At 46.0% G+C, this 23570-nt stretch overlaps 1 protein-coding gene across 1 annotated transcript in view; it reads left to right on the top strand.

The window, feature by feature from the left end:
- Positions 1 to 19057, top strand: part of LOC123738799 (tudor domain-containing protein 3) — a 69416-nt gene extending 50359 nt beyond the window's left edge. The window contains exon 16 of the mRNA XM_045713520.1: positions 18625 to 19057. The gene's annotated coding sequence lies outside the window, so the exon portion shown is untranslated. The remainder of the gene's footprint in view (positions 1 to 18624) is intronic.
- Positions 19058 to 23570: the final 4513 nt, after the last annotated feature.

The raw sequence follows: 23570 nt of genomic DNA on the forward strand, positions 1-23570 counted from the left end.
ACCACATGACTGAGTTACTGTACGGACAGGTTACACCTGTACTACACCACATGACTGAGTTACTGTACGGACAGGTAACACCTGTACTACACCACATGACTGAGTTACTGACAGGTTACACCTGTACTACACCACATGACTGAGTTACTGTACGGACAGGTTACACCTGTACTACACCACATGACTGAGTTACTATACGGACAGGTTACACCTGTACTACACCACATGACTGAGTTACTGTACGGACAGGTTACACCTGTACTACACCACATGACTGAGTTACTGTACGGACAGGTTACACCTGTACTACACCACATGACTGAGTTACTGTACGGACAGGTAACACCTGTACTACACCACATGACTGAGTTACTGACAGGTTACACCTGTACTACACCACATGACTGAGTTACTGTACGGACAGGTTACACCTGTACTACACCACATGACTGAGTTACTGTACGGACAGGTAACACCTGTACTACACCACATGACTGAGTTACTGTACGGACAGGTTACACCTGTACTACACCACATGACTGAGTTACTGTACGGACAGGTTACACCTGTACTACACCACATGACTGAGTTATTGACAGGTTACACCTGTACTACACCACATGACTGAGTTACTGTACGGACAGGTAACACCTGTACTACACCACATGACTGAGTTACTGTACAGACAGGTTACACCTGTACTACACCACATGACTGAGTTACTGTACGGACAGGTTACACCTGTACTACACCACATGACTGAGTTACTGTACGGACAGGTTACACCTGTACTACACCACATGACTGAGTTACTGTACGGACAGGTTACACCTGTACTACACCACATGACTGAGTTACTGTACGGACAGGTTACACCTGTACTACACCACATGACTGAGTTACTGTACGGACAGGTTACACCTGTACTACACCACATGACTGAGTTACTGCGGACAGGTTACACCTGTACTACACCACATGACTGAGTTACTGTACGGACAGGTTACACCTGTACTACACCACATGACTGAGTTACTGTACGGACAGGTTACACCTGTACTACACCACATGACTGAGTTACTGTCGGACAGGTTACACCTGTACTACACCACATGACTGAGTTACTGCACGGACAGGTTACACCTGTACTACACCACATGACTGAGTTACTGTACGGACAGGTAACACCTGTACTACACCACATGACTGAGTTACTGTACGGACAGGTAACACCTGTACTACACCACATGACTGAGTTACTGCACGGACAGGTTACACCTGTACTACACCACATGACTGAGTTACTGTACGGACAGGTTACACCTGTACTACACCACATGACTGAGTTACTGTACGGACAGGTTACACCTGTACTACACCACATGACTGAGTTACTGTACGGACAGGTTACACCTGTACTACACCACATGACTGAGTTACTGTACGGACAGGTTACACCTGTACTACACCACATGACTGAGTTACTGTACGGACAGGTTACACCTGTACTACACCACATGACTGAGTTACTGTACGGACAGGTTACACCTGTACTACACCACATGACTGAGTTACTGTACGGACAGGTTACACCTGTACTACACCACATGACTGAGTTACTGTACGGACAGGTTACACCTGTACTACACCACATGACTGAGTTACTGTACGGACAGGTTACACCTGTACTACACCACATGACTGAGTTACTGTACGGACAGGTAACACCTGTACTACACCACATGACTGAGTTACTGTACGGACAGGTTAACACCTGTACTACACCACATGACTGAGTTACTGACAGGTTACACCTGTACTACACCACATGACTGAGTTACTGTACTGACAGGTAACACCTGTACTACACTACATGACTGAGTTACTGTACGGACAGGTTACACCTGTACTACACCACATGACATAGTTACTGTACGGACAGGTTACACCTGTACTACACCACATGACTGAGTTACTGTACGGACAGGTTACACCTGTACTACACCACATGACTGAGTTACTGTACGGACAGGTAACACCTGTACTACACCACATGACTGAGTTACTGTACGGACAGGTTACACCTGTACTACACCACATGACTGAGTTACTGACAGGTTACACCTGTACTACACCACATGACTGAGTTACTGTACTGACAGGTAACACCTGTACTACACTACATGACTGAGTTACTGTACGGACAGGTTACACCTGTACTACACCACATGACATAGTTACTGTACGGACAGGTTACACCTGTACTACACCACATGACTGAGTTACTGTACGGACACGTTACACCTGTACTACACCACATGACTGAGTTACTGTACGGACAGGTTACACCTGTACTACACCACATGACTGAGTTACAGTACGGACAGGTTACACCTGTACTACACCACATGACTGAGTTACTGTACGGACAGGTTACACCTGTACTACACCACATGACTGAGTTACTGTACGGACAGGTAACACCTGTACTACACCACATGACTGAGTTACTGACAGGTTACACCTGTACTACACCACATGACTGAGTTACACCTGTACTACACCACATGACTGAGTTACTGTACGGACAGGTTACACCTGTACTACACCACATGACTGAGTTACTGTACGGACAGGTTACACCTGTACTACACCACATGACTGAGTTACTGTACGGACAGGTTACACCTGTACTACACCACATGACTGAGTTACTGTACGGACAGGTTACACCTGTACTACACCACATGACTGAGTTACTGTACGGACAGGTTACACCGTACTACACCACATGACTGAGTTACTGTACGGACAGGTTACACCTGTACTACACCACATGACTGAGTTACTGTACGGACAGGTTACACCTGTACTACACCACATGACTGAGTTACTGTACGGACAGGTAACACCTGTACTACACCACATGACTGAGTTACTGACAGGTTACACCTGTACTACACCACATGACTGAGTTACTGTACGGACAGGTTACGCCTGTACTACACCACATGACTGAGTTACTGTACGGACAGGTTACGCCTGTACTACACCACATGACTGAGTTACTGTACTGACAGGTAACACCTGTACTACACCACATGACTGAGTTACTGTACGGACAGGTTACACCTGTACTACACCACATGACTGAGTTACAGTACGGACAGGTTACACCTGTACTACACCACATGACTGAGTTACTGTACGGACAGGTAACACCTGTACTACACCACATGACTGAGTTACAGTACGGACAGGTTACACCTGTACTACACCACATGACTGAGTTACTGTACGGACAGGTTACACCTGTACTACACCACATGACTGAGTTACTGACAGGTTACACCTGTACTACACCACATGACTGAGTTACTGTACGGACAGGTTACACCTGTACTACACCACATGACTGAGTTACTGTACGGACAGGTAACACCTGTACTACACTACATGACTGAGTTACTGTACGGACAGGTTACACCTGTACTACACCACATGACATAGTTACTGTACGGACAGGTTACACCTGTACTACACCACATGACTGAGTTACTGTACGGACAGGTTACACCTGTACTACACCACATGACTGAGTTACTGACAGGTTACACCTGTACTACACCACATGACTGAGTTACTGTACGGACAGGTTACACCTGTACTACACCACATGACTGAGTTACTGTACGGACAGGTAACACCTGTACTACACTACATGACTGAGTTACTGTACGGACAGGTTACACCTGTACTACACCACATGACATAGTTACTGTACGGACAGGTTACACCTGTACTACACCACATGACTGAGTTACTGTACGGACAGGTTACACCTGTACTACACCACATGACTGAGTTACTGTACGGACAGGTTACACCTGTACTACACCACATGACTGAGTTACAGTACGGACAGGTTACACCTGTACTACACCACATGACTGAGTTACTGTACGGACAGGTTACACCTGTACTACACCACATGACTGAGTTACTGTACGGACAGGTTACACCTGTACTACACCACATGACTGAGTTACTGTACGGACAGGTTACACCTGTACTACACCACATGACTGAGTTACTGTACGGACAGGTTACACCTGTACTACACCACATGACTGAGTTACTGTACGGACAGGTTACACCTGTACTACACCACATGACTGAGTTACTGTACGGACAGGTTACACCTGTACTACACCACATGACTGAGTTACTGTACGGACAGGTAACACCTGTACTACACCACATGACTGAGTTACTGTACGGACAGGTTACACCTGTACTACACCACATGACTGAGTTACTGTACGGACAGGTTACACCTGTACTACACCACATGACTGAGTTACTGCACGGACAGGTTACACCTGTACTACACCACATGACTGAGTTACTGTACGGACAGGTTACACCTGTACTACACCACATGACTGAGTTACTGTACGGACAGGTTACACCTGTACTACACCACATGACTGAGTTACTGTACGGACAGGTTACACCTGTACTACACCACATGACTGAGTTACTGTACGGACAGGTTACACCTGTACTACACCACATGACTGAGTTACTGTACGGACAGGTTACACCTGTACTACACCACATGACTGAGTTACGGTACGGACAGGTTACACCTGTACTACACCACATGACTGAGTTACGGACAGGTTACACCTGTACTACACCACATGACTGAGTTACGGACAGGTTACACCTGTACTACACCACATGACTGAGTTACTGTATTACGTTCTCCCCTCGGGTGTAGCTCGTCTGAGGAGGAGACGTAAATGCCTGGGCCTAAACACACCAGGTAATACAGATGAAAAGGGAAGAAATGTGGGGTGCAATGAGCGATAAATAAATCAGACCACAACCAGAACTCAATTTTAACCCTCAGGGGATGTTTAGTGAATTAGTTAAATAAACAATATAACACACCCATAAATAATTAATAAGAAACAAAACAACCACAACAAGGGAAGGTAAGAAAAGGGAAATGTTTGGGATCGGGGTCCAAGTAATGAAAATAAACAAAAGGTCCCTCCTCTTCTACACACCTAATCCTTCCTAACACACTCTAAGCCCTAACCCACTGTCCTACCTGGTTCCAAGAAAAATACAAGGGTGACACCCGCCCGGCTAACCTAGTGTATAAAACAATGGGTTATCTACGTGAGAATGTACACCCATGGGCAGATCTACCTTTTCCCTTCTCCAGGACCTAGGTAGGGTGGAGCGCCTCAGGAGGACAGGCTGAAACACAAGGAAATTAACACAAATAATCAAACAAAAAACAAGTGTCCTCTCTCTCTCCCCCTCCTCTCTTCTCACACGGCAAACAGATATCCTCTCTGTAATCAGCTACAGCCACGCCCACCATCGTTAGCCGCAACTCGGTACACCTGTAATGCCCAAGACAAACACACTAGCAGGGGAAAAAATGGGGAACAAGAAAACGTAACACGTAACACGCCCCCCAAAAAGAGTAAACCCCTGGGTTTATGATAAAACCCTTACATACATATATATATTTTTTTACAACAGCAAAGTTATCAATGCCTGGTGCTATTAGTATTTTTGTAATTTTTTTCTAGGCACGGGACAAATCATCCGCAACGATGTTTTCCGAACCCTTTATGTGCTGAATTTGTAAATTATAACCCTGTATAACCAACGCCCAACGCATAAGACGTTGGTTGTGGTTATACATGCGGCTCAAGAAAGTTAAAGGGTTGTGGTCTGTGTATACCACAACAGGCAACACACTGGAGCCAACATAAACTTCAAAAAATTGTAGGGCAAATAACAGCGCCAGGGTCTCCTGTTCGATAGTGGAATACCTTGACTGACAGCTGTTGAATTTTCGAGAGAAGTAGCAAACTGGGTGATCTAGACCATCGTGTTCCTGTAATAGTACAGCACCTGCACCCACTGAACTGGCATCCACCTCCAACTTAAATGGTTTCTGGAAATCAGGGGCAGAAAGAACAGGAGAAGTACACAATAGTGCTTTTACAGAGTCAAAAGCAGATTGACACTCAGCGGTCCACTCAAAGGATACTGAAGGACTGAGTAACCTAGTCAGTGGGGCTACAACTGTTGAGAAATTCCTACAAAATGTACGATAATAACCCGTCATGCCTAAAAATCTGCGTAATTCTCGGCGAGTGGCAGGGGCAGGAAACCGGGTGATAGCATCCACCTTAGCTGCTACGGTACGCACCTGACCCCGACCTACCTCTTTACCCAAATATGTAACAGTTGCCTTTCCAAACTCACATTTGGCTAAGTTAAGGGTCAAAGAAGCGTTGGCCAAGCGTGCAAACACAGCCCTCAATGTGCTCAGGTGATCAAGCCAGGTAGTCGAATGAACAACCAGGTCATCCAGATATGCAGTACAATCAGGAACATCAGCCAACACAATATTTACCAAACGTTGAAACGTGGCTGGAGCATTCCTCATTCCAAAAGCCATCACTGTGTACTGACAGAAACTGTCAGGAGTTACAAAAGCAGACACCTCAGAGGCACGAAGGGTTAAAGGCACCTGCCAATAACCTTTTAACAAGTCAAGCTTAGTAACATACGCAGCCGATCCAATGGTGTCTATACAGTCATCCATGCGAGGTAAAGGGAATGAGTCAGGTATAGTAACATTATTCACTTTCCTGTAGTCAGTGCAAAATCTTTGAGTCCCGTCAGGCTTTGGAATCAGCAGACAGGGGGAACTCCAAGGACTGCCACTGGGGATTGCCATCTCATTTTCCAGTAAATAAGTTACCTCTTTCTTCATCACTCCTCTCTTGATTGAATTCACACGATAAGGGTGCTGTTTGATTGGAGCAGCATCACCTACATTTATATCATGTTTCAACACATTGGTACGACTGGGAACATCCTGAAAGAGACTTGGAAAATCAGTGATTAGTAACTCAATATCAGATCTCTGCTGATCATTCAAATGCAACAACTGGGTTGGGAGAGACGCCACCATCTCAGAATTACACAAACGAGCACACTGCTCAGGAGTATTCCGCATCACCAAACCGTCCTCATCATTTAGGCTGACTCCTGGGTGAGTAACCAGGCTCACAGAAGCAACAGAGGATACAACAGGTTTTTCACTGGTAATGGGAGACTCGGTACCACCTCTAACAAGATAGGCTTTAATCATGTTAATGTGACATACCCTAAATGGTCGTCTACGGTCTGGCGTTTTGATAACATAATCAGTATCACTGAGTTTTCGGTCCACTACATATGGGCCAGAGAAACTGGAAGAGAGACACGAGCCGGGTACCGGCAACAACACCAAGACTTGGTCACCTGGTTGAAAAGAACGAAACACAGATTTAACATCAAAATGACGTTTCATTTTCTTTTGTGTGGAAGACAGATTTTCTCTGGCTACAGCACAGGCGTCATGCAACCGCTCCCGGACTTGACTAACATAGTCTAGTACATTAGTAGAGGACCCAACTGAATCATCAGCCATAAGTTGTTCTTTCAGTACCTTGAGAGGCCCTCTCACGGTATGACCAAAGATTAGCTCAGCTGGGCTAAACCCAAGAGACTCCTGTACGGTCTCCCGAATAGCAAACAGCACGTAGGGCACCCCCTCATCCCAATCTTTTCCTGTGTCCATACAGTATTTACGCAACATAGCTTTTAGCGTCTGATGCCAACGTTCCAGCGCGCCCTGACTCTCCGGGTGATAAGCGCTAGACATCTGATGGGACACTGACAAGGACTTCAACACACTTCCAAACAATTTTGATGTAAAATTTGTGCCTTGATCTGTCTGTACAATTTTTGGAAATCCAAAGGTAGAGAAATACTTAATCAGCGCCTTCACAATTGCCTTACTTGTGATTTTACGCATAGGAATCGCCTCTGGGTACCTTGTAGCAGTGCACATTATTGTTAACAAGAATTGATTACCCGACTTAGTCCTGGGTAAGGGACCAACACAATCAATGATTACCTTCTCAAACGGCTCTCCCATGACCGGAATAGGGCAGAGAGGAGCCTGGGAAATTACCTGGTTAGGCTTCCCCACCACCTGGCAAGTACTACATGTACGGCAATAGCGAGCCACATCCCGTTTCATTCCCGGCCAGAAGAAATGACGGAGGAGTCGGTCGTAGGTTTTAGTCACCCCTAGATGACCAGACCAGGGAATATCATGAGCTAGGGACAACACCTTTGTCTGAAACGGGGCAGGAACTACAATCTGGCTAACGGAACTCCAATCATTTTCTAGGTCAGCACGGGGAGTCCATTTTCTCATCAGAAGCCCCTTCTCAAGGAAATACGTGACACCTTTCCTGTTTTTGTCACTCAAAGGTAACATGGAGGAAAAACATTTGGCCAAGCCCACATCCTCTATCTGGGCAGCTATTAGCTCCTCCCGAGTAACTGGCAACCTTAAACAGTCCACCGAGGAAGCCATTGTCTTGTCTTTATTTCCATCATCATGATCAGAACTCACTGGGAACACAGGAGTAGAACACTGAATATCTTCCCCATTCAACATAGGTGCAAGCACAGAGTCAGCTAAGTCTACCATGGTACCTAAGCAACGTGACTGCGCCCGCGTAATGGCACACGCTGGAAATGCGTCGGGAAACGTAGTTCCCAAAACATCAGCACTTAACTGAGCATCAGGCTTGTCTAGTACTTCTAACACAGGCACAACTTTGCCTCCTGCTAGATCGTTACCCATGATTAGGTCAACCCCATGTACGGGAAGCTCGGACTGTACACCGATTCTGAAATATCCACTCACTAGATCAGAAGTCAAATGGACAGTATGTAACGGAACAGGCACACAACCCATTTCGATCCCCCTCAATAATACACTAGAGCCACAATAAGACTCTTCTGACCAAGGCAGAACACTCGAGAGAATTACAGACTGAGCCGCACCAGTATCTCTCAATATCAAAACTGGCTTTTGGTCTCCAGAATCACCTGTCAGGGAAACAAAGCCTTTAAATATGAACGGGTCGTATGATTGATCAGGACGACTTAGTACAACTTCAGGACTCTCCTTTACAGAGCTCTTATGGGTTACTTTAATCAAACCCACACTTTTATGGAGTTTAGGGGTTGAAGCTGGTGACTTGTGTTTTAGAGACATACATTCTGAAATTACGTGTCCTACTTTATGACAGTAAAAACATGCGCGTTCCTCCTTTTGATTCAGCCGTGTACTTCCTGAGTAACGGGGTGAATAGTAGACAGAAGAGGATACAACCGGTCTAGTCTCACTACGGTGTGTGGGAAACACCGTTTTATGTGTTAACACAAATTCATCTGCAAGCACCGCGGCGTCAGATAACTTTAACACTTTCTGTTCATTAATGTATACAACCAACCGCTCTGGGAGGCTGTTTTTAAATTCTTCCAATAACATTAATTCACGAAGACCTTCAAAGTCATTGATTTTACTCGCTGAGCACCATTTGTCAAAGAGAGACTCCTTCTCTCTAGCGAATTCAACAAAAGTTTTTATAGAGGATTTGGAGTGCTTTCTAAACTTTTGTCTATAAGCCTCTGGCACAAGCTCATACCCACGGAGCACAGTAGCCTTAACTATGTCATAATTAAGACTATCAGCGAGAGAAAGAGTACCCAATACCTCCTGCGCTTTACCGGACAATTTACATTGGAGTAAAAGCGGCCACACGTCCCTAGGCCAATTCAAAGCCACTGCTATGCGTTCGAATGCACAAAAGTAAGAGTCAACCTCAGACTCACGGAATTGTGGAACTAAAGCAATATGCCGGCTAATGTCAAAGGTAGAGGCAGATCCTGGGGTGGAAAACACACTATTGGAAACGGCAGGGACAGCGGCCAGCCTCGCCATCTCCACCCCTAATTCCAATTTGCGCATTTCGAAGTCCATCTGCCTTATTTTAAGGTCCTTTTCTGCTTCCAACTCCAGTCGGCGCATCTCCAACTTGAGATGTAGCTCATCCTTTCGGATTTGTGCTCGCTCTTCTGCCTCCATCTGCAAATGTACAGCCGTAGGCACAGGAGAAAGAGGGTCAAATCGTGGCAAGCTGTCCGGGGCCTTATACTCGACCTCATCGTCGGGCCTAGACGGGGTACCCAGAGCATCCACCACCTCTCCAACCGTAGGCCGAGGCAAAACCAACACCTGCTTTTCCATCAGTGCCGCTAATACCAATGCCTTTACCTCCGCCTTAGCAAAACCCCTAGGCACGGAGATATCGAAATGGTCTGCCAAAGTCTCTAAATCCACTCTCCTACAATTCTCAAAACCCTCCCACGTTGGGTTATCCAGAAAAAACTTCAGGTTAAAGTTGGCCATATTCTAAATCCACCACCTAACTACTACACAGCACTAAACACTACACCAAACACAACAACCACCCAATCCACCTTTACTACCCTAGTGTGCAGGCACAAGCTGGATCAAAAATATCCCGGATGAGCCCCCATATTACGTTCTCCCCTCGGGTGTAGCTCGTCTGAGGAGGAGACGTAAATGCCTGGGCCTAAACACACCAGGTAATACAGATGAAAAGGGAAGAAATGTGGGGTGCAATGAGCGATAAATAAATCAGACCACAACCAGAACTCAATTTTAACCCTCAGGGGATGTTTAGTGAATTAGTTAAATAAACAATATAACACACCCATAAATAATTAATAAGAAACAAAACAACCACAACAAGGGAAGGTAAGAAAAGGGAAATGTTTGGGATCGGGGTCCAAGTAATGAAAATAAACAAAAGGTCCCTCCTCTTCTACACACCTAATCCTTCCTAACACACTCTAAGCCCTAACCCACTGTCCTACCTGGTTCCAAGAAAAATACAAGGGTGACACCCGCCCGGCTAACCTAGTGTATAAAACAATGGGTTATCTACGTGAGAATGTACACCCATGGGCAGATCTACCTTTTCCCTTCTCCAGGACCTAGGTAGGGTGGAGCGCCTCAGGAGGACAGGCTGAAACACAAGGAAATTAACACAAATAATCAAACAAAAAACAAGTGTCCTCTCTCTCTCCCCCTCCTCTCTTCTCACACGGCAAACAGATATCCTCTCTGTAATCAGCTACAGCCACGCCCACCATCGTTAGCCGCAACTCGGTACACCTGTAATGCCCAAGACAAACACACTAGCAGGGGAAAAAATGGGGAACAAGAAAAACGTAACACGTAACACGCCCCCCAAAAAGAGTAAACCCCTGGGTTTATGATAAAACCCTTACATACATATATATATTTTTTACAACAGCAAAGTTATCAATGCCTGGTGCTATTAGTATTTTTGTAATTTTTTTCTAGGCACGGGACAAAGCATCCGCAACGATGTTTTCCGAACCCTTTATGTGCTGAATTTGTAAATTATAACCCTGTATAACCAACGCCCAACGCATAAGACGTTGGTTGTGGTTATACATGCGGCTCAAGAAAGTTAAAGGGTTGTGGTCTGTGTATACCACAACAGGCAACACACTGGAGCCAACATAAACTTCAAAAAATTGTAGGGCAAATAACAGCGCCAGGGTCTCCTGTTCGATAGTGGAATACCTTGACTGACAGCTGTTGAATTTTCGAGAGAAGTAGCAAACTGGGTGATCTAGACCATCGTGTTCCTGTAATAGTACAGCACCTGCACCCACTGAACTGGCATCCACCTCCAACTTAAATGGTTTCTGGAAATCAGGGGCAGAAAGAACAGGAGAAGTACACAATAGTGCTTTTACAGAGTCAAAAGCAGATTGACACTCAGCGGTCCACTCAAAGGATACTGAAGGACTGAGTAACCTAGTCAGTGGGGCTACAACTGTTGAGAAATTCCTACAAAATGTACGATAATAACCCGTCATGCCTAAAAATCTGCGTAATTCTCGGCGAGTGGCAGGGGCAGGAAACCGGGTGATAGCATCCACCTTAGCTGCTACGGTACGCACCTGACCCCGACCTACCTCTTTACCCAAATATGTAACAGTTGCCTTTCCAAACTCACATTTGGCTAAGTTAAGGGTCAAAGAAGCGTTGGCCAAGCGTGCAAACACAGCCCTCAATGTGCTCAGGTGATCAAGCCAGGTAGTCGAATGAACAACCAGGTCATCCAGATATGCAGTACAATCAGGAACATCAGCCAACACAATATTTACCAAACGTTGAAACGTGGCTGGAGCATTCCTCATTCCAAAAGCCATCACTGTGTACTGACAGAAACTGTCAGGAGTTACAAAAGCAGACACCTCAGAGGCACGAAGGGTTAAAGGCACCTGCCAATAACCTTTTAACAAGTCAAGCTTAGTAACATACGCAGCCGATCCAATGGTGTCTATACAGTCATCCATGCGAGGTAAAGGGAATGAGTCAGGTATAGTAACATTATTCACTTTCCTGTAGTCAGTGCAAAATCTTTGAGTCCCGTCAGGCTTTGGAATCAGCAGACAGGGGGAACTCCAAGGACTGCCACTGGGGATTGCCATCTCATTTTCCAGTAAATAAGTTACCTCTTTCTTCATCACTCCTCTCTTGATTGAATTCACACGATAAGGGTGCTGTTTGATTGGAGCAGCATCACCTACATTTATATCATGTTTCAACACATTGGTACGACTGGGAACATCCTGAAAGAGACTTGGAAAATCAGTGATTAGTAACTCAATATCAGATCTCTGCTGATCATTCAAATGCAACAACTGGGTTGGGAGAGACGCCACCATCTCAGAATTACACAAACGAGCACACTGCTCAGGAGTATTCCGCATCACCAAACCGTCCTCATCATTTAGGCTGACTCCTGGGTGAGTAACCAGGCTCACAGAAGCAACAGAGGATACAACAGGTTTTTCACTGGTAATGGGAGACTCGGTACCACCTCTAACAAGATAGGCTTTAATCATGTTAATGTGACATACCCTAAATGGTCGTCTACGGTCTGGCGTTTTGATAACATAATCAGTATCACTGAGTTTTCGGTCCACTACATATGGGCCAGAGAAACTGGAAGAGAGACACGAGCCGGGTACCGGCAACAACACCAAGACTTGGTCACCTGGTTGAAAAGAACGAAACACAGATTTAACATCAAAATGACGTTTCATTTTCTTTTGTGTGGAAGACAGATTTTCTCTGGCTACAGCACAGGCGTCATGCAACCGCTCCCGGACTTGACTAACATAGTCTAGTACATTAGTAGAGGACCCAACTGAATCATCAGCCATAAGTTGTTCTTTCAGTACCTTGAGAGGCCCTCTCACGGTATGACCAAAGATTAGCTCAGCTGGGCTAAACCCAAGAGACTCCTGTACGGTCTCCCGAATAGCAAACAGCACGTAGGGCACCCCCTCATCCCAATCTTTTCCTGTGTCCATACAGTATTTACGCAACATAGCTTTTAGCGTCTGATGCCAACGTTCCAGCGCGCCCTGACTCTCCGGGTGATAAGCGCTAGACATCTGATGGGACACTGACAAGGACTTCAACACACTTCCAAACAATTTTGATGTAAAATTTGTGCCTTGATCTGTCTGTACAATTTTTGGAAATCCAAAGGTAGAGAAATACTTAATCAGCGCCTTCACAATTGCCTTACTTGTGATTTTACGCATAGGAATCGCCTCTGGGTACCTTGTAGCAGTGCACATTATTGTTAACAAGAATTGATTACCCGACTTAGTCCTGGGTAAGGGACCAACACAATCAATGATTACCTTCTCAAACGGCTCTCCCATGACCGGAATAGGGCAGAGAGGAGCCTGGGAAATTACCTGGTTAGGCTTCCCCACCACCTGGCAAGTACTACATGTACGGCAATAGCGAGCCACATCCCGTTTCATTCCCGGCCAGAAGAAATGACGGAGGAGTCGGTCGTAGGTTTTAGTCACCCCTAGATGACCAGACCAGGGAATATCATGAGCTAGGGACAACACCTTTGTCTGAAACGGGGCAGGAACTACAATCTGGCTAACGGAACTCCAATCATTTTCTAGGTCAGCACGGGGAGTCCATTTTCTCATCAGAAGCCCCTTCTCAAGGAAATACGTGACACCTTTCCTGTTTTTGTCACTCAAAGGTAACATGGAGGAAAAACATTTGGCCAAGCCCACATCCTCTATCTGGGCAGCTATTAGCTCCTCCCGAGTAACTGGCAACCTTAAACAGTCCACCGAGGAAGCCATTGTCTTGTCTTTATTTCCATCATCATGATCAGAACTCACTGGGAACACAGGGTAGAACACTGAATATCTTCCCCATTCAACATAGGTGCAAGCACAGAGTCAGCTAAGTCTACCATGGTACCTAAGCAACGTGACTGCGCCCGCGTAATGGCACACGCTGGAAATGCGTCGGGAAACGTAGTTCCCAAAACATCAGCACTTAACTGAGCATCAGGCTTGTCTAGTACTTCTAACACAGGCACAACTTTGCCTCCTGCTAGATCGTTACCCATGATTAGGTCAACCCCATGTACGGGAAGCTCGGACTGTACACCGATTCTGAAATATCCACTCACTAGATCAGAAGTCAAATGGACAGTATGTAACGGAACAGGCACACAACCCATTTCGATCCCCCTCAATAATACACTAGAGCCACAATAAGACTCTTCTGACCAAGGCAGAACACTCGAGAGAATTACAGACTGAGCCGCACCAGTATCTCTCAATATCAAAACTGGCTTTTGGTCTCCAGAATCACCTGTCAGGGAAACAAAGCCTTTAAATATGAACGGGTCGTATGATTGATCAGGACGACTTAGTACAACTTCAGGACTCTCCTTTACAGAGCTCTTATGGGTTACTTTAATCAAACCCACACTTTTATGGAGTTTAGGGGTTGAAGCTGGTGACTTGTGTTTTAGAGACATACATTCTGAAATTACGTGTCCTACTTTATGACAGTAAAAACATGCGCGTTCCTCCTTTTGATTCAGCCGTGTACTTCCTGAGTAACGGGGTGAATAGTAGACAGAAGAGGATACAACCGGTCTAGTCTCACTACGGTGTGTGGGAAACACCGTTTTATGTGTTAACACAAATTCATCTGCAAGCACCGCGGCGTCAGATAACTTTAACACTTTCTGTTCATTAATGTATACAACCAACCGCTCTGGGAGGCTGTTTTTAAATTCTTCCAATAACATTAATTCACGAAGACCTTCAAAGTCATTGATTTTACTCGCTGAGCACCATTTGTCAAAGAGAGACTCCTTCTCTCTAGCGAATTCAACAAAAGTTTTTATAGAGGATTTGGAGTGCTTTCTAAACTTTTGTCTATAAGCCTCTGGCACAAGCTCATACCCACGGAGCACAGTAGCCTTAACTATGTCATAATTAAGACTATCAGCGAGAGAAAGAGTACCCAATACCTCCTGCGCTTTACCGGACAATTTACATTGGAGTAAAAGCGGCCACACGTCCCTAGGCCAATTCAAAGCCACTGCTATGCGTTCGAATGCACAAAAGTAAGAGTCAACCTCAGACTCACGGAATTGTGGAACTAAAGCAATATGCCGGCTAATGTCAAAGGTAGAGGCAGATCCTGGGGTGGAAAACACACTATTGGAAACGGCAGGGACAGCGGCCAGCCTCGCCATCTCCACCCCTAATTCCAATTTGCGCATTTCGAAGTCCATCTGCCTTATTTTAAGGTCCTTTTCTGCTTCCAACTCCAGTCGGCGCATCTCCAACTTGAGATGTAGCTCATCCTTTCGGATTTGTGCTCGCTCTTCTGCCTCCATCTGCAAATGTACAGCCGTAGGCACAGGAGAAAGAGGGTCAAATCGTGGCAAGCTGTCCGGGGCCTTATACTCGACCTCATCGTCGGGCCTAGACGGGGTACCCAGAGCATCCACCACCTCTCCAACCGTAGGCCGAGGCAAAACCAACACCTGCTTTTCCATCAGTGCCGCTAATACCAATGCCTTTACCTCCGCCTTAGCAAAACCCCTAGGCACGGAGATATCGAAATGGTCTGCCAAAGTCTCTAAATCCACTCTCCTACAATTCTCAAAACCCTCCCACGTTGGGTTATCCAGAAAAAACTTCAGGTTAAAGTTGGCCATATTCTAAATCCACCACCTAACTACTACACAGCACTAAACACTACACCAAACACAACAACCACCCAATCCACCTTTACTACCCTAGTGTGCAGGCACAAGCTGGATCAAAAATATCCCGGATGAGCCCCCATATTACGTTCTCCCCTCGGGTGTAGCTCGTCTGAGGAGGAGACGTAAATGCCTGGGCCTAAACACACCAGGTAATACAGATGAAAAGGGAAGAAATGTGGGGTGCAATGAGCGATAAATAAATCAGACCACAACCAGAACTCAATTTTAACCCTCAGGGGATGTTTAGTGAATTAGTTAAATAAACAATATAACACACCCATAAATAATTAATAAGAAACAAAACAACCACAACAAGGGAAGGTAAGAAAAGGGAAATGTTTGGGATCGGGGTCCAAGTAATGAAAATAAACAAAAGGTCCCTCCTCTTCTACACACCTAATCCTTCCTAACACACTCTAAGCCCTAACCCACTGTCCTACCTGGTTCCAAGAAAAATACAAGGGTGACACCCGCCCGGCTAACCTAGTGTATAAAACAATGGGTTATCTACGTGAGAATGTACACCCATGGGCAGATCTACCTTTTCCCTTCTCCAGGACCTAGGTAGGGTGGAGCGCCTCAGGAGGACAGGCTGAAACACAAGGAAATTAACACAAATAATCAAACAAAAAACAAGTGTCCTCTCTCTCTCCCCCTCCTCTCTTCTCACACGGCAAACAGATATCCTCTCTGTAATCAGCTACAGCCACGCCCACCATCGTTAGCCGCAACTCGGTACACCTGTAATGCCCAAGACAAACACACTAGCAGGGGAAAAAATGGGGAACAAGAAAAACGTAACACGTAACACCTGTACTACACCACATGACTGAGTTACTGTACGGACAGGTTACACCTGTACTACACCACATGACTGAGTTACTGTACGGACACAACACCTGTACTACACCACATGACTGAGTTACTGTACGGACAGGTAACACCTGTACTACACCACATGACTGAGTTACTGTACGGACAGGTTACACCTGTACTACACCACATGACATAGTTACTGTACGGACAGGTTACACCTGTACTACACCACATGACTGAGTTACTGTATGGACAGGTAACACCTGTACTACACCACATGACTGAGTTACTGTACGGACAGGTTACACCTGTACTACACCACATGACTGAGTTACTGTACGGACAGGTTACACCTGTACTACACCACATGACTGAGTTACTGTACGGACAGGTAACACCTGTACTACACTACATGACTGAGTTACTGTACGGACAGGTTACACCTGTACTACACCACATGACTGAGTTACTGTACGGACACAACACCTGTACTACACCACATGACTGAGTTACTGTACGGACAGGTAACACCTGTACTACACCACATGACTGAGTTACTGTACGGACAGGTTACACCTGTACTACACCACATGACTGAGTTACTGTACGGACAGGTTACACCTGTACTACACCACATGACTGAGTTACTGTACGGACACAACACCTGTACTACACCACATGACTGAGTTACTGTACGGACAGGTTACACCTGTACTACACCACATGACTGAGTTACTGTACGGACAGGTTACACCTGTACTACACCACATGACTGAGTTACTGTACGGACAGGTTACACCTGGACCTCTGGCCAGGTAAACACTATTGCAAGTTAGTCCCAAATGGCCCTCTATTCCCTCGAAAGTGCGCTTCTGTTGACCAGATTGCTACGGGTTAGTCCTACGGGCCCTGGTCTAAAGTAGTGTACTGTATAGGAAATGTAGTGCCATTTTGGACACATACCATGTTCTGAGAACCACCTCGCTGACCGTTCACACTAGATCCCTCCCTCCCTCCACACAGTTAGTCAGTACCTAGCTCACAGTTGAAGTCCTCCCTCCCTCCCTCCCTCCCTCCCTCCCTCCCTCCCTCCCTCCCTCCCTCCCTCCCTCCCTCCCTCCCTCCCTCCCTCCCTCCCTCCCTCCCTCCCTCCCTCCACACAGTTAGTCAGTACCTCCCTCCCTCCCTCCCTCCCTCCCTCCCTCCCTCCCTCCCTCCCTCCCTCCCTCCCTCCCTCCCTCCCTCCCTCCCTCCCTCCCTCCCTCCCTCCACACAGTTAGTCAGTACCTCCCTCCCTCCCTCCCTCCCTCCCTCCCTCCCTCCCTCCCTCCCTCCCTCCCTCCCTCCCTCCCTCCCTCCACACAGTTAGTCAGTACCTCCCTCCCTCCCTCCCTCCACACAGTTAGTCAGTACCTCCCTCCCTCCCTCCCTCCACACTGTTAGTCAGTAGCTTTCCTGAGGAGCCCCAGAGAGCAAACAGCAGCCATTACCGTGGTTACCAGCGCTCCATGACGATAATATGAAAGGTAGGTTTGTGTGTTTATTGACAGAGAGATGTTTACTCCCCAAGGCTGGATGATCTTGGACAAAGCAGTGTGAACTGAACACAGGGTTGATGGTGGTTTTGACAAGGTGAACTGACTCTCTGTCTGTTTCCGTTTCCCCTCAGACGGAGTCCACGAAGGATCCCAGAGGTCCACGCATCTGACCTCAAAAACCACATCTTTCTTCTCTCGGGTTGTAAAATTCCAGCAAGTTTTCCAGAATTCCTGGTTGGAGGATTCCACGTCCTTATTGTTCCCTCCTGATTCCATCAAAATCTTTCAACTGTGGATTTCAGAAAAATTGACTTTTGGGAAAGTTAGTGGGATTTTTGCAATCCTTCTCTCCTCTTCACCAAATACACAATGACAACTCTTCCTCTGTGTTCACTTGGGTCTCCATATCAAGAAGTGTGAAACATTCAGGAAAAGGGCTTGTTGCTCAAAGATGCTGACAACAAGGACGCTAGCTCACAAACTTTGGAAAGCGCACAGCCGCTGTACATGGGGAAGATTTGTAAAATAGTTTATTGTTAGACTAATAAAAATGCTGCTCCTGTATTTCTCAGGTTTTTATTTGTCTGATTTGAAATCTCTTTGCCTATGAACCCTCTCATGTTGCACCATGTTCCTCTCTGACAGCTCAGTCTGTTACTACAGTCCATGTGTTCCTCTCTGTTACTACAGTCCATGTGTTCCTCTCTGTTACTACAGTCCATGAGTTCCTCTCTGTTACTACAGTCCATGTGTTCCTCTCTGTTACTACAGTCCATGTGTTCCTCTCTGACAGCTCAGTCTGTTACTACAGTCCATGAGTTCCTCTCTGTTACTACAGTCCATGTGTTCCTCTCTGTTACTACAGTCCATGTGTTCCTCTCTGTTACTACAGTCCATGTGTTCCTCTCTGTTACTACAGTCCATGTGTTCCTCTCTGTTACTACAGTCCATGTGTTCCTCTCTGTTACTACAGTCCATGTGTTCCTCTCTGTTACTACAGTCCATGTGTTCCTCTCTGACAGCTCAGTCTGTTACTACAGTCCATGTGTTCCTCTCTGTTACTACAGTCCATGTGTTCCTCTCTGTTACTACAGTCCATGTGTTCCTCTCTGTTACTACAGTCCATGTGTTCCTCTCTGTTACTACAGTCCATGTGTTCCTCTCTGTTACTACAGTCCATGTGTTCCTCTCTGTTACTACAGTCCATGTGTTCCTCTCTGTTACTACAGTCCATGTGTTCCTCTCTGTTACTACAGTCCATGTGTTCCTCTCTGTTACTACAGTCCATGTGTTCCTCTCTGTTACTACAGTCCATGTGTTCCTCTCTGTTACTACAGTCCATGTGTTCCTCTCTGTTACTACAGTCCATGTGTTCCTCTCTGTTACTACAGTCCATGTGTTCCTCTCTGTTACTACAGTCCATGTGTTCCTCTCTGTTACTACAGTCCATGTGTTCCTCTCTGTTACTACAGTCCATGTGTTCCTCTCTGACAGCTGTCTGTTACTACAGTCCATGTGTTCCTCTCTGTTACTACAGTCCATGTGTTCCTCTCTGTTACTACAGTCCATGTGTTCCTCTCTGACAGCTCAGTCTGTTACTACAGTCCATGTGTTCCTCTCTGTTACTACAGTCCATGTGTTCCTCTCTGTTACTACAGTCCATGTGTTCCTCTCTTTTACTACAGTCCATGTGTTCCTCTCTGTTACTACAGTCCATGTGTTACTCTCTGACAGCTCAGTCTGTTACTACAGTCCATGTGTTCCTCTCGTCTCTCAGGCAGCTCAAGCTCATTTGTAGCGTTCAGCGAAGCGGCTCAGAAGGGTAAGACGATCTGTCCTCCTGTAATAGAGACCGCTGGAGGAGAGATGTCGTTTTGCAGATTACAAAGGGAGCGATCGCCGCAGCTCTTCAGCCATGATTGGACACAGAGCTATTTATATGGGACCCACCGTGGACACGACTCCTCGTGCGTTTTACAGATTTTGTGCGTCCCAAATGTTACCGTATTCCTTGTAAGGTACACTGTTGACCAGAGTCCATAAGAATAGGGTGCTATTTGGGATACATCCATTTGAAACAATCTCCTCAGAGGAGGAGAATAAGGTTTGAGAGGTCCACTGGACAGAGGAGGTTAAGGTTTGAGAGGTCCACTGGACAGAGGAGGTTAAGGTTTGAGAGGTCCACTGGACAGAGGAGGTTAAGGTTTGAGAGGTCCACTGGACAGAGGAGAATAAGGTTTGAGAGGTCCACTGGACAGAGGAGAATAAGGTTTGAGAGGTCCACTGGACAGAGGAGGTTAAGGTTTGAGAGGTCCACTGGACAGAGGAGGTTAAGGTTTGAGAGGTCCACTGGACAGAGGAGAATAAGGTTTGAGAGGTCCACTGGACAGAGGAGGTTAAGGTGTGACACCAGGGCCACTGGACAGAGGAGGTTAAGGTTTGAGAGGTCCACTGGACAGAGGAGGTTAAGGTTTGAGAGGTCCACTGGACAGAGGAGGTTAAGGTGTGACACCAGGTCCACTGGACAGAGGAGGTGAAAGTTTGAGAGGTCACCTGTTATTCTATATTCCCCAGCTTGATGCAGCTCCATCAGAGCATAGATGAATAATAGATGGGCAGTAATATGGAAACCTATCTAGCAGGATGGATGGATGGATGGATGCATAGACAGATAGACACACAGACAGATAGATGGTGCTGAAAGTGGAGTGGCGCTGACAGAAGATCCACTGTTACAGATGAGCTGTTTAAAAGGAAGAAGGCTTGCTTGGTTGGAGACGGTAGTGAGTTGGGAGGAAATAATTCCTCTTGTCATTGAGCGCAGGGCCCTAGTTGCCTACTCTACTAACACGTTAATAGAAATTCGGCAGGGAGCAGTTGTGTTGTCAAGTACAATAGTGAACAGTAGCCTTGATTGAATTTAATACTATGACTCATAGAATTAGCATACTAGAATGGATATGAAAGGTACTATGACTCATAGAATTAGGAATTAGAATACTAGAATGGATATGAAAGGCACTATGACTCATAGAATTAGGAATTAGAATACTAGAATGGATATGAAAGGCACTATGACTCATAGAATTAGAATACTAGAATGGATATGGAAGGTATTATGACTCATAGAATTAGAATACTAGAATGGATATGAAAGGTACTATGAGTCATAGAATTAGAATACTAGAATGGATATGAAAGGTATTATGTCTCATAGAATTAGGAATTAGAATACTAGAATGGATATGAAAGGTATTATGACTCATAGAATTAGAATACTAGAATGGATATGAAAGGTATTATGACAGAATAAAAGGTCAGGGAGGTGGTCAACCATGATTAGCCAGTGTGAATAAGTCATGGCACACTGGCTGACCAGTTTTTTAAATGTAGATGTTCCAAAGGTGCACATCAGTGGCTTGTATGAGGCCTGGAAATGCTAAACGTGTTTGTTTATTAACGGTCGATTCCTGTTCATTCGGTAAGTATTCAGACCCCTTCCCTTTTCCACATTTTGTCACCACAGTTGACAGTGCATATCAGAGCAAAAACCAAGCCATTTAGGTCGAAGGAATTGTCCGTAGAGCTCCGAGACAGGATTGTGTCTGGATTTCTGTAGCATTGAAGGTCCCCAAGAACACAGTGGCCTCCATCATTCTTAAATGGAAGAAGTTTGGAACCACCAAGACTCTTCCTAGAGCTGGCCGCCCAGCCAAACTGAGCAATCAGGGGGAGAAGGGCCTTGGTCAGGGAGGTGACCAAGAACCCAATGGTCACTCTGACAGAGCTCCAGAGTTCCTCTGTGGAGATGGGAGAAGCTTCCAGAAGGACAACCATCTCTGCAGTATTCCACTAATCAGGCCTTTATTGTAGAGTGTCCAGACGGAAGCCACTCCTTAGTAAAAGGCACATGACAGCCAGCTTGGAGTTTGCCAAAAGGCACCTAAAGGACTCTGACCATGAGAAACTCCTCTGGTCTGATGAAACCAAGATTAAACTCTTTGGCCTGAATGCCAAGCGTCACATCTGGAGGAAACCTGGTACCATTAATACGGTGAAGCATGGTGATGGCAGCATCCTGCTGTGGGGGACTGGGAGACTAGTCATTATGGAGGAAACCTGGCACCATTAATACGGTGAAGCATGGTGGTGGTAGCATCCTGCTGTGGGGGACTGGGAGACTAGTCATTATGGAGGAAACCTGGCACCATTAATACGGTGAAGTATGGTGGTGGTAGCATCCTGCTGTGGGGGACTGGGAGACTAGTCATTATGGAGGAAACCTGGCACCATTAATACGGTGAAGTATGGTGATGGCAGCATCCTGCTGTGGGGATGTTTTTCAGGGACAGGGAGACTAGTCAGGATCGAGGGAAAGATGAACGGAGCAAAGTACAGAAAGATCCTTGATGAAAACCTGCTCCACTGCGCTCAGGACCTCAGAATAGGGCGAAGGTTTACCTTCAAACAGGACAACGACCCTCAGGACACAGCCAAGACAACGCACGAGTGGCTTCGGGAGAAGTCTCTGAATGTCCTTGAGTGGCCCAGCCAGAGCCCGGACTTGAACCCGATCGAACATCTCTGGAGAGACCTGAAAATAGCTGTGCAGCGACGCTCCCCATCCAACCTGACAGAGCTTGAGAGGATCTGCAGAGAAGAATGCTCACAGCGTTCCAGAAGGACAACAATCTCTGCAGCATTCCACTTATCAGGCCTTTATGGTAGAATGGTAGATGTTTATTTTATTTTCCTGCATAAGTTAAAAACAGGAAATGCATCTCCTTTGCCTGGTACTGCTATTCAATCCAATTAGACTGGTTTGGATTTCTCCCTCAACACAACGGCTGTAGTTTTCATACCATTCTGGAACTGAGGGTTTATGACATAGTCCCTCCAGTAATTCTATAGGATCTCTATGGGGAGAATAACATCCGTATGGAATCAACCTGGAACCCCAGATTTGACGTTTTAGAACTGCTGATTCTAGAGACCATTGTCTGTAGGTGTTTATGTGACACAGTTTAAACTCAAATGAGATGTTTGACTAACAAATCCTCTTGTCCAGCTAACAGGT

This window comes from Salmo salar, unplaced genomic scaffold (genome assembly GCF_905237065.1).
Source record: "Salmo salar unplaced genomic scaffold, Ssal_v3.1, whole genome shotgun sequence".
NCBI classification, from domain to species: Eukaryota; Metazoa; Chordata; class Actinopteri; order Salmoniformes; family Salmonidae; genus Salmo; species Salmo salar.